The following is a 13,117-nucleotide window of genomic DNA, read 5'->3' on the forward strand; positions in this document are numbered from 1 at the left end:
TTTGAAAATTATTTTCCGTAAATGTACACGTATGTCTCTTTGTCTCTTTTTAAAATCTTTAATACAGAGAGCATTCCACACTTACAAAAAACAACAAAGAATAACAGAATTGTAAAAACACATCACTGTGTCCATTATCTCTGTGGTACTGGAGTTGACCATAAACATGTACCTACATTAGAGAGGGAGAAAAAGAATGTGTTTTTAAGTAATAGCTCTTCCACATATAGTGTGTGTGAATAAATAATTTTTGACTAATAGTATCATACTTATTTGTCCTAAAAGTTACTACAACTAATTCTTTCAGCAAATGAATATTACATGATCATTATTATCTCTATTAGTAGTTTCAGGTGCCAAAAACCTAACCCTCTGATGAGAACCTTAGACATATTTCCTTGGTACAAGGGAATGCAGTATCAGTATTCCATGTGTAAATAACTTCAATTAACAACGAGTTATAATTGTACAGGGAGATGAAAATTAGTTTAAACAAGTCAATTAAATCATAAACATTTCAGAAATAAGAGGATGTGTTTGTAATCCAATTAGTGTGTTAATATACTAATAAATTTACTGATTTGAATAGTATCTTAATTGTATAGTAAAGCACCAGAAGAAAAAAACCGTATATCTTAATTGTCATAAAGGGAGCTTTGGCTGCAGTCTGACTGCATAAGTTTGGAGAAAATTATCTATGTTAATGAGATCAAAATGCTTCTATCTAGAATAATAAATAAGGTTACTTGATGGTTTGGCTAATAAAAATGCATCCAAGGGACAGGGGAAATGACTGAACACAGTGTTGTCTGCCAGATGCTAATTACACTAAGTTCCTGATGCGAGAGAATGGGACATTTTATACTGTGACCAAAAAACCACTTCCATAGTTTGAACACTCACATAATCATGGGAATAAAATATTCCAGAGATAATTCTTTATTGCTACCTCAATTACCACAAATTAAGCTGATATTAATATACTTTACTGCTGCTCAGCCTTAAGTGAAATCAGTAGCACTTCACAGATAACTCAAGGGAATGAGCTGATCTCCTATTTCTATGTAATTACCCATAATTTATGGAACAAAGATCCATGAGCAGTCTAGTCAAGGTCACCTAAGAAGGTTGAATTGCTTTGTTTTCAATCACCATCTGTGATCTGGGCTGAGGCTGCCACCTCCCCAATAGCCAGAAGAGAAAGGAATAGCTCCCAAGCACAAGGGTCTTTTATGTATTCTTATTACTAGTTAATGCCTTTTCTTCTCAGCTTAAAAAAGTCCCTTTTAACATTTCTTGTAAGTCCAGTTTAGTGGTGATGAGTTCCTTTGGTTTTGCTTCATCTGAAAAACTCTTTATCTCTTCTTCAATTCTTAATGATAATCTTTCTGGGTAGAGTTTTCTTAGTTTGAGGGTTTTTTTTTTTTTCCTGTCAGTGCTTTGAATATATCATGCCACTCCCTTTTGGACTACAAAATTTCTACTGAAAAATCTACTAATCGTCTTAGAGGGTTCCTTTTTATGTAACAAGTTGTTTTTCTTTTTCTGCTCATAAGATTCTCTATCTTTAACTTTTGACATTTTCATAATAATGTGTCTTGGTGTGGCTCTCTTGGGTCCACCTTATTTGGAACTCTCTGGGCATCCTGGAACTGGATGTCTCTTTCCTTACCCAAGTTAAAGAAGTTTTCCACCATTACATCTTCAAGTAAGTTTTTTGCCTCTCTATCTCCACTCCTTCTGGAACCCCTATAACATCAACATTGTTCCACCTGATGTACCAAGGGCTCTTACACAAGGCGCACATATTTTGGTTGTTATTTGAGTGAGTTTCATTGCCCTGTCCTCTAGATCACAGATCCATTCTCCTGCTTCCTCCAATGTGCTGTCAAACCACTCTAGTCTGTTTTTTAGCTATTGTATTCTTCAGCTCTGTGACTTCTTTTCGGTACTTTCTAACATTTTCTGTCTCTGTTGAAGTTCTCACTCTATTCATCCACTCTTTTTCAGAGTTTAGTTAACATCTTTACGACCATTACTTTGAACTCTTTATCAAGTAGATCACTTAACTCCATTTTTCTGAGGTTTTATCTTATTCTTTTGTTTGGAACATGTTCCCTTTTTCCTCATGTTGCTTAGGCAAAGTTACCTCTCCCAGTCTTGAAGAAGTGGCCTTGCACAGGAGATGAATATTATTATTCAACCTTGTTGCAGCTTTTGACAGTCCCTTGAATCTTTGTGGTTTTCTAGACAGCTTGATTTATTCTTTTTTTTTTTAAGATTTTATTTATTTATTTGACAGAGAGAGAGAGAGATCACAAGTAGGCAGAAAGGCAGGCAGAGACAGAGGGGGAAGCAGGCTCCCTGCTGAGCAGAGTGCCCGATGTGAGGCTCAATCTCAGGACCCTGAGATCATGACCTGAGCCGAAGGCAGAGGCTTAACCCACTGAGCCACCTAGGTACCCAGAGCTTGATTTATTCTTAATAGGTCCTCATTGTTGAGAAATTGCCAAGACCTGTCAGTGTTCCAAAAGGAGGGATCTCAGGACTTGGTTTCAGGCTGATTAAAAACCAGATCCTCAGGCAGCAGCTTTTAAAATATGCAAATATATATAGGCCTGTGGGGCTACAATTATAAACTCTGTTGGCCTCCAGATCAGGAGATCATAAGGTGTCCCCTGGGTGACAGCTACAAATATTAGGGCTCCAGATGGACATATAAGCTCCTTTCTGAGGAGTACTAGTCAACCATAGTGAGGCCAGGGGAAAGCGCAAAGACCTTATCTCCCTAACTATATTCCTGAGAGTCTCCCATAATCTCTAGATATGGTAAACCTGAAACCCATCCCTCAAGCTAAAACTCCAGGACAAATAAACAGGCCTTTTTTCACAGGAGGACTGGAAGTATATTTTGGTCTACTACTGTTTGTGCCATGCCCTGGGGAGGCAGCCTGCCAAGAACTGTCTTTCTGATTGATATAGTCCTGTGGAGCCCAGGAACTCAAGCCTCCTTGCTACAAGGTCCAGGCAATGAAGGTGCATCCCCTCTGTGGATTACACATTTCTGATGGCTTTAGCAATGCAGCTGCAGAGCACAGAGGGTAGGAAATGCCCCCTAGCTTTAGCAAGGTTATGGGATAATGCCTTGGCTACACAAACCTGCCAGCTTTAGTGAGGCAGCTGGAGAGCATGAGGAGGGGAAGGGGGGCATTGCCCACCAGCTTTAGCACGGCAGCAAAGAAAATTCATTGGCTGCATGCCACCAACTTCAGTAAGGCAGCAGGATGTGCCATGTCTGCACATGCCTACAACTTCTGCAAGGCTGCAGGAATTCCATAACCACTTGTCCCCACTGGCCTTAGCAAGGCCACAGTAGAGTGCCACATCCTCACATACCACCTGCACTAGCAGGGTAGAGGAAGAGTGCTGCAATAGCAAAAACAATAGCATTTTGTAAGCTAACATCAGGAAACCAACATAGAGGATAATCTCATATTATTTAATTTAACAAATATGTAATTAACACTTGGCTTTGTGCTGACTTCCAAAACACACAAGGCCCCTAATGGTCCAGAGTTCACAACTCCAACTTTATTGCTTGGAAGGCAAAGTTAAACAAACAAACAAGAGTAAATATAAAACATAAATGATAAATGAGGAGAAAACTAAGGCAAGATAAGGAAGGGAAAGAAGAGAGGGGGAGGGGAGTTTATTTGCAGTAATAAAAGAAGGTTTACCTAACAAGAAATATTTGACCAAAAGTAAGAAAGAAACAGTCAAGTAACTATTGGAGAAGGAATGTTTCAGTAGAAATAAGAATATGTGAGATTGGGCCATGACAGGTAGGTGTGTGCTTGCTTCGCATGTTTGAAAAGAGGAAAAAGGCCAGTATGGCTGAAATTTAGAATGCATAGGAGAAAGTTGCAGGACATGATATTTGAGAAATCACAAAGAGCCAAATATCAAAAAGTGATCCCACATGTTTCAAAAGAATCATTTTGACAACTGGGTTGCTAATAGTACTTTAACATAGGAGAGAGAACAGTTGGAAGGCTATTCCATTAATCCAGGTTGGAAATTACAGTTGTTGAATCAGGAAGAAAGCCGTATAGGTACTTCAAAATTATGAGAAAATGACAAGAAAAACAGGATGGGATGGAGAGAAGAACTGACAATTAAACTGTGTGTATTTTAAGTGTGAGATGCTAATCTGTCATCCACATGAAACTATTGACAGAGCAGCCAGATGAGTTCACACTGGTCCAGGCTGGAGATACAAATGTAGACATCATCATTTTTTTTAGAGCCTGGATGAGATTACTCTGGAGTTAGAGTAAATAGAGAAGAAGAGATCCAAGGACTAAGATGGGGAGATGAGGAAATACTAGCAAAGGAGATGAAAAGGACATATCTAGCTTCCAGGAGGGAAACAGTAACCCAGATGCAAGTATCTGAGGCCAACAAAGAAGACTGACGTGTGACCGCTGGATTAGCCACATGGAAGTCATTGGTGATTTCTGACAAGTATCTTCAGTGAAGAGGTGGTGGTAAAAACTGTTGGAGTATGTTCAAGAGAATATGGGAGCAAGCAAACAGACACCTCTTTCAAGGCACTTTGCTGGAAAGAGAATCAAAGAAATAGTGTAGAAACTGCAGGAAAATGTTAAGTCATGAATTTTTTTCTTTTTTTTCAGATGTGAGAAATTACAGCCTACTTGCATGCTGTAAGAATAAATCAGTTAAAAATGAAGTGGGAAGAGATTCTGGGGAACAAGTGCTAAGTTTGGCATTAGAGAGAAACAGATTTCATGGGTATGTTCTCAAGTAGAATGGAATTATGTCAAAATGGATCACACAGAAGTTTTCTTTTACGTGCTTCTAGTTTCTCAGTGAAATAGGAAGGCAAGTTATCAAATAAGAATGAAGATTAGAAAGCATTTATTAAAAGTTCAGTAAAAATGAGAATAAAAGATAACAGTCATCTGGGAGAGTAAAAGAATAATTGAGGAAAATGAAATAGGGTGACTTAACAGCAGACAGGCCCACTTGAAGAAAGTGACCATGAATTTCAAGAAGACTGTCCAGTATAGCTTTGTTTTTTTCCAGTCATGTTCAATTATGCATGTCCAGAAGCAAAGTAGAGAGCTGGATTCAACAAGGATTAAGTGTTATCAGGTAAAAACAGTGAAAGAACTAAGGAAGAAAGGGCAATGTAGTTGAGAGTATATGCACAGAAGTAGTTAAAATGGCAGACCTGTTAAAGAATAACCAAACACTAAAAATACCACAGATTAACTGATTGCCCTGACAGACAAGGGAAAGTAACTCTGGAGTAGACAGTGAGTTTCTCTGAGAATGAAGTCCGAAGATAGATACAGTGCAAGAAAAAGGAATTTCTATCTGAACAAGACAGGATTCTGAAAGGCACTTTTGGATTATAGAGGGTATTAAAAGCCTTTCCTAAGATTGGTCATTAACTTCAAGATTAGTCATTTATCTCAGCGTGACTGGTCATTTGTATAGTTATAAAACAGGGTCTGACTCTCAACAAGATGAGACAAAGTAACAGCGTCAAACTGTCTTAGGGTAAAGAGCAATCCAGTCCTTATGAACAGATGCAAGAATGTATCAGACTTGGGGCACCTGGGGTGGCACAGTCAGTTGAGATTGGTTTCAGCTCAGGTCATGATCTCAGGGTCCTGGAATCGAGCCCTGAGTCAGGCTCCATGCTGAGCGTGGAGTCTGCATGAGAGTCTCTCTTTCCCTCTGTTCCTCCCATTCGTACTCTCTTTCTCCCACTCGTACTCTCTAATAAAAATAATCTTAAAAAAATAATAATATATCAGATTTCAGGCCAAGCAACAATCAAATCCTTAAGTGCTAGTACAAGGTTTGAGCCAAGATATTTCATAATTAGACCACAGAACTCAAGCTAAGTAAAATATATTGGAGAGAATAGCAGTGAAAATGTGGTATTAGCATACAACCAATGGAGTGAAAAAATTGTTTGCTAGTATACTTGGGAAGTAAGCTAGAAGGATGAGAGGTGGTGGTTGGAACGTAAGATGCTTCAATAATGGAAGCAGTGTAATTTTAGAGAATCCCAAAGTCTGGGTTTCAACTAATGGAATATATGGCTGTTTAAAGGTAGAGGAAAAGATTCTTCAAAGAAAATGACTTATAAATCAGGGTAGCTGGAAGAATTACTAACACAGAAACTAAAATCAGTCACAATGGTGATGAGAATGTGTAGAGAAAGTGACAGTGAACTATGGGCTAAAATCTTCATGAAATGAAGTGATGTGTCTATGAAGACTGTAACAAAGGAGCGGTAAGCTGTAGTCTGACTTCTTGGGTTTCAAGACTGGAGAATTGGGAGGGAGACAGAAAGACAATGATCTCTAATTGACAATGATAAAGATACCACATTTTTAGGAAGAGAACAAGACAAAGAAGGGGAAGATGGAATCAGATAAGGGAATGTGCAGAGCCAAATGAAGAGGAGAGTCCAGGTCATGAAACATACAGAACCTGGGAAATCTTAGGCCTCTTGAAGAAGCTGAAGCATACAGGAATGAAGGACATACAGGATTATTTCTGATGGATTCTAAGTCAAATTTCAGAGAAAAAACAGGAGTGTGGGCGACAGAGAGAAGTAGAGCTCTTGCTGGGAGCTCACTGAGCCCCATTATGATGACTTTTAGTTCTTCTTTTAGTTTTCTTTTCTTTTTTTCTCTTTTAGCTTTCTACATTAGCCCTGGAAAAATGATTATATGCATTGTTATGAGTTCCCCATAGTACTTGGCAACCATCCCCTGCTTTAAGAAAACCTTTGCATAAGAGACCTTGTCCTTCTGTAGCATCAGATACTATATACCCTTGGCAGAAACCTGAATTATGTACCACTTTTGTCCAGGGCCCCCAAATATACAGTACTAAACGAGCTGCATATTATTATAAACATTTACTTTGCAATGAAGCAAGCTGAAGAGTTTAGCTAAAATCTGAAGCTATAACTTCAAGTCTTCTGCCTTTGCCTTAATCAGTAATCAGTCAATTCTCAACCAAACTTTCCACTTCATTTCTGTTTCTTAAACCCTGTCCCCAGTTTACCACTTCCCTGAATTGGTTCATTCTTTCAACCAAAAGTTATCAAGTACCTGTTAAGTGTTATGTGCAACAGGAGACACAAAGATAAATAAGATGCATCTCTGCCCTGGAGGAGCTTAAAGCCTCAGGTGAAAAGCCAAGTGCAAACAAGTAACAGACCACTTTCTAGAATCCGGCCTAAGAGAGGGATATACAAAACAGAGTGTTGTTCCCAGACTTCAGAATCCACTTTAGAATTTATAATGAGTTTTTATTTTGTCTTTTTAACATGCTGGCAATTTTCTAACTCAAAATGGAAGAGATGACCTTCCTTTTTTTTGTATTCAAAGTCTTGCTTAACTCAAGCAAGAATTCAGAGCTCCCACTCCCCCAACTTTCTTTCCAAGACTATTTGTTAGCAACTACGACCCACCGGCCTCCTTCATGCATATATGAATACTTGAATGAAAAAAGGAATGGAAATTGAAAATAGGTGACTTCAACCAACAATCTTTATGTGGTAACTTATTTACTTCTTTATTCATTCATTCATTCACTCATTAATTCGTATAAATATTGATTAAACAAAACCTAAGTGGTGGGCACTTAGCAAAGTCCTGCTTAGTGCCAAATGAGAAGAAATCGAAGAGACCATTCATATACCTTATCATAGCTTCTTGGAACAAATATCCCCAAGTAGAAAGCCAATGGGGGTAGGATAAAGGTTCATCTATCTGTAATTCATTGTATCACGAAAACAATGTGCCAGTCTGGAAACAGACAATGAGAATAACCTTATTCCCAGGTCATCTGGAAGGAAGTACCCTTGTAAGAGAGGGTTCAGCCCCAGCCTAAGGTTCTACACAAGAAAAGAGCTTTCCCTTCATCTGTTGCTGGGGTTTGAGCCATATCAAGAATGATACTTGGTATCTTCATGATATGGGCAGTATAGGATTCTAGGTTTAAGAGTGAAATGTAGTGGGAATTTCTACTGGGTGATTTCCATTTTCTCACTATAATCACTTATACCAAAATAATAAATGACCTTCTGCTCTTAAACCCAAGGGTCATTTTCCTGTTCTTCTCTCTAAGCTCTTCACAGCTCTTCACACGTATGACATGTAAATTGTTCCTTGTTTCTCAAAATGCTCTTGTCTCTTGGCTTCCCTGACAATTCACTCTACTAGATATTCTGTTGTACTTCTTCATTTCTTTAAAATGGTGTGCCAGTTAAAACTAAAATGAGATACCAATGCACACACTAGGATAGCTAAAATTAAAAAAACAAAGTGCAGTATTGGTGAGGATGTGGAGTAGCAAGATACTATTTGGAGGGAATGTAAATAGTATAGCTACTTGAAAAAGTCTAGCAACTTCTTAGAAATAAAACATACATGTGACTTAGCAATTCTATTCATAGGTATTTACCCAAAAAGAAATAAAAACACTGTTCATAAAATGATTTGTACACAAAAACTCATAGCAGCTTTATTCATAATAGCCTAAGATTGAAGAAGAAGAAAAAAAGTCATCAACAGATGAATGAAAAACTAATCGTGAAAAATAATAATAATAATAGAAATAAAAATTTTTAAATGCTAGATTAGAAAAAATACTTTCCACTAAAAGGGCATAATTTAATATAGTATAATGGCAGGTATAAAAGTACTAGGAGGCTGAAGTCAGACTACCTACATCGTAATTCTTCTTTACTAGCTGAGTGACATCCCATGAGCAATTCTGCTTGCTAAATACACACACACACACACACACACACACACACACACACACACACACCACAGAAACATAACTGTATATCCATCTGAAGGGAAAATATTTTTAACATTATACAATGACTATTCTCACTTTATTTTACTTAGTGTTTGAGGTTAGAATTTTGTTAGAATATAAGATCCCACAATTTGAATTCCAGACTCAGTTGACAGATTTCTATATTTAAATTGATCCCAACTTTTCTTTGTTATTAATAATGTTGTGATGGGTAACTTCGTATATGATTCTTTTTGGTTCAACTTAACAGAGGATATTCGTTATTTTAAGGTTCTTAATCTATAATACCATGGTAATTATTAAAGTATGTACTTAAGAAAAAACTAATCATGGTACAACCATACTATGGAATACTACCCAGCAATCAAAATAAATAAATCACTAATATCTAATTTATGCAACAATATGAATAAATCTCAGCAATGTGCTGAGCAAAAGAAGCAATACACCAAAAAGTAGTATTCCATTCTTCCATTTATGAAACTAGAACAGGCAAAACCAACTTAGAGTGACAGAAAGCAAAAATGGAACAAATATCCCCAAGTATCCTTGGGGCCAAGGAAGGGCATATGCAGCAAAGGGCCTGAGAGAACTTTAGAAGAGGATGTATGATCTCAGTTCTGTGATAGTAAATGCTTCACAACCAACCAACTCTCTGAAAAAAAGCATATGTGTATGTGTATACATACGTACGTTTTTATAAGTTTTACTGATACAAAAAATATAGTACACAATTTATAATATACAATGCACTTTACTATAAATTCCACATAGCCAATTAATTCTCACAGAATGCTTTTACTGCTTTTTCCCAAACTCTTATATGCCTGAGCTACCTCTGCTTCCAATTCAAACAAATTTTCACAAATAAAGTTGCATCCCAATTCTTTAATTCTTTTCCCAATAAATGTACTTTCATTACATCTGATATATGACACATTGTTTCTCATTCTCTTTAAAATTACATTTATTAAGCTTAAGCACTACTTGTTCATCAATGACATGAGTTATTTCTTTCCTGAATCAGATAATAATTTTCAACAACAGGAAGAATATGTCCTTAAATTCCCTAATTTCTTGTGCTACTCAAAGTAACAGGCACAGACAGGGCACTTTTAAATCTGATCTACCTTACTGGTGTTTCCCTCTTCACTTACTTATGTTGAGACAACATAAAAATAAAATAAAAATAAGTCAATCCTTGATTTGCACTGTTTGCCAAATTCTATGGAGTAAATATTCTCACCATGGCTGATCTTAAGTTACCAACATAACATCACTGAACACACACAGTATTTCCTCCATTTAAATAAAACACATGTTGGGCACCTGGGTGGCTCAGTGGGTTAAGCCTCTGCCTTTGGCTCAGGTCATGATCTCAGGGACCTGGGATCGAGGCCCACATCCGGCTCTCTATTCATTAAGGAGCCTGCTTTCCCCCTCTCTCTTCCCTGCCTCTCTGCCTACTTGTCATCTCTGTCCAATAAATAAATTAAGAATCTTTAAAAAAAAAGACAACACATGAAAATAACCCCAAGATCATAGGCAGTATTAAGTATAGGAAATAACTATTAAGTGTTAGATTTTGAGTATGTTCTCTTTTTAATATAATTTATTTTAGTAATTTAATAATTTTAAACTAATGGCTTATATTTAATAACTAGCATCTAAAATTCCTAAAAATTAAATAATCAGAACTTGCAAGACAGACTCAACACAACACTAGATATTTTCTGTATCTTGATTAGTGTATTGATGATTGGGGTATATACATGTATCAGTATCACTGAAATATTTACTTAAATTGCATGCACTTTATAGTATATAAATCATACTTCAGCAGAGACAATTTAAAAAAAGATAATTGGTATCCCTTAGAGTTCTATGTTAGGCCTCCTTTTCACTCTACTTGTACTTGCTGGGCCAGTTTATCTCCTCCCCTTGTTTCAATATCCGTATCTTGATGACTTCTGATTGTGTATGTCCACATTTCTCTCTCCTGACTGCCATTTCATATAATCAACCTCCACCTGGATGTTACAAAGACTTTCCAAACTCAGTGCAACTAAAACTGTACTCAATATCAAACATTACCCACACTGTTCTTCCTCACAGCTACTCACTTCAGATAACTGTACTTCTATCCACTGAGGTACACAGCCAAACATCAGTATGAAATTTCAATCTCTACCACTTCCTAACACCACATCTCTATAATCAATTCATACCTGTCAAATCTACTCCTAAATATCTCTTATGTTCATCGATCTCCAGGTCCCCATTCTAATTGCTCCAGCTCAGACCACAATTTTCTCTCACCTGGATTTCCCCCAAAGCCTCCTAATGACCTCTTGGCATTTATTCTTGGCCCCTCAAATCATTCTGCAAATTATGTAGAGAGAGGTTTTTATACATACAATTCTGACTTCATTATTTACCTTACAAGTACCTGCATGATTGGGCCCTGATTTTTCTCCTAGATATTTCCTTGATATTTATCTTCCAACCTCACTGAATTTTACCTTCCAACCTCACTGAAATTTTTTTCACTTTCTCTATACAAAATAGTCTTTTCTCCTCCTTTTCTGTAGCTATTTCCTATGTGTCCTTCAGATACCAGCTTATGCATTACCTCTTGGGGAAATCTTCCCTGACCCCTTACACTGGATGCCCCACCTGTATAAACCCATAGCTGGTTTCACACCAATATATTGCATACATAATTTTCTGCCTACCCTACTAGACCAAAAGCTCCTTTAGATCAGGGACTATTTTTATTATGATTGCTGCTGAAAGACCAGCTCCTAGCAAGGTGCCTAGAAAACAACAACTTATCACTGAATATTTATTGAATGAATCTTAGGAATACCCCGACCAAAAGGTTACCAGGTACCGCTAACTCTTCTTATCTCATACACATCAGATTTCAGGCCCTGTGCCTCAAATTATACTGCAAATTCCTTGAGAGGTTTAGGGTTCTGCTTTAAATTTATTAAGACCTACACAGCCTTCATATAACACTAATTATAATTCACTAAAACCTGATCAATTATGTGGACTCCTATTTACCCCCCAAACCCAAATTCCTACCAAATTCTCAAGCTACCATTGAAGATCTATCTCTTATCAAGAAAATGTCGGGGCGCCTGGGTGGCTCTGTGGGTTAAGCCGCTGCCTTTGGCTCAGGTCATGATCTCAGGGTCCTGGGATCGAGTCCCGCATCGGGCTCTCTGCTCAGCAGGGAGTCTGCTTCCTCCTCTCTCTCTGCCTGCCTCTCTGCCTACTTGTGATCTCTCTCTGTCAAATAAATAAATAAAATCTTTATTAAAAAAAAAAGAAAGAAAAAAAAAAGAAAATGTGTATCTGTTTTGACCCTCTTCCTAAAACATAGATGTTATGTTGTTCTTTAGCCTATTTTAAATACGTTCTGTCCAAACTGACCCCTAAGTTCACCTTCTTTTTTCCTTCCTCCCCTCTCCCCACCCCTGGCCTCTACTCTGTTGCCATTATCTTAAACATCTTCATCTCTTGCACTTAATATCTCACACTGTTTTCAAAGGATCACTTCAGTTCTTGGCTTTTTCCTGATTTCTGTTCTTTGTTTTAAAAACATTTTCAATTCTCTGTGTTCCAAGAATAGCAGTAGATGCTGAAAAAACATTAAGTGATAGACTATGTCATGGAAGAGCTTGCATGATGGGAGATGGCGGTGGCTGGTAAATACATAGATTGAATATAATGTACTAAAGGTACTATAGAAGGCACTGAGACAACTTTGAGAAAGGAATACCTTCTGACTGAGCATGGAATGGGGAAGAAGAGGGTAAGTCATCAAAAAATTGTTATAGCTCTTTTCGTTATATTCCCAAAATAAAATACCATGTCACATTCATTCCAGCACTTTCTGTGGCTAACATCTGTTGAGCAAAATCATTATCTCATTTAATTCTCATTAAAACTCTACAAGTTATAATGACATAGATAATATTACAGTCAGCACTTTATAGCTGAAAAAAGAGGCTTAGAGATACCCAAACTCTTAACTACTACACAGCATATCCTCAATCTTCGATGGGTGAAATAAAACACACTGGGGGCAAAGAGAGGGGTTACATGTGTCACATGAATCCCAGGAAAATAACAGACACACAGTATACTGTTTGTAAGCTTTTTTTTTGGTGGGGGGCATTATATATATGGACCAACAACAATCTATACACCAAGTTCAGGGACAGAA

At 37.3% G+C, this 13,117-nt stretch overlaps 1 long non-coding RNA gene across 1 annotated transcript in view; it reads left to right on the forward strand.

Annotated features, from left to right (window-relative positions):
- The window catches only part of LOC116586739, a 95,363-nt gene that overhangs the window by 26,806 nt on the left and 55,440 nt on the right, over positions 1-13,117 (forward strand). The gene's annotated exons all lie outside the window — the stretch shown is intronic.

This window comes from Mustela erminea, chromosome 3 (genome assembly GCF_009829155.1).
Source record: "Mustela erminea isolate mMusErm1 chromosome 3, mMusErm1.Pri, whole genome shotgun sequence".
NCBI classification, from domain to species: domain Eukaryota; kingdom Metazoa; phylum Chordata; class Mammalia; order Carnivora; family Mustelidae; genus Mustela; species Mustela erminea.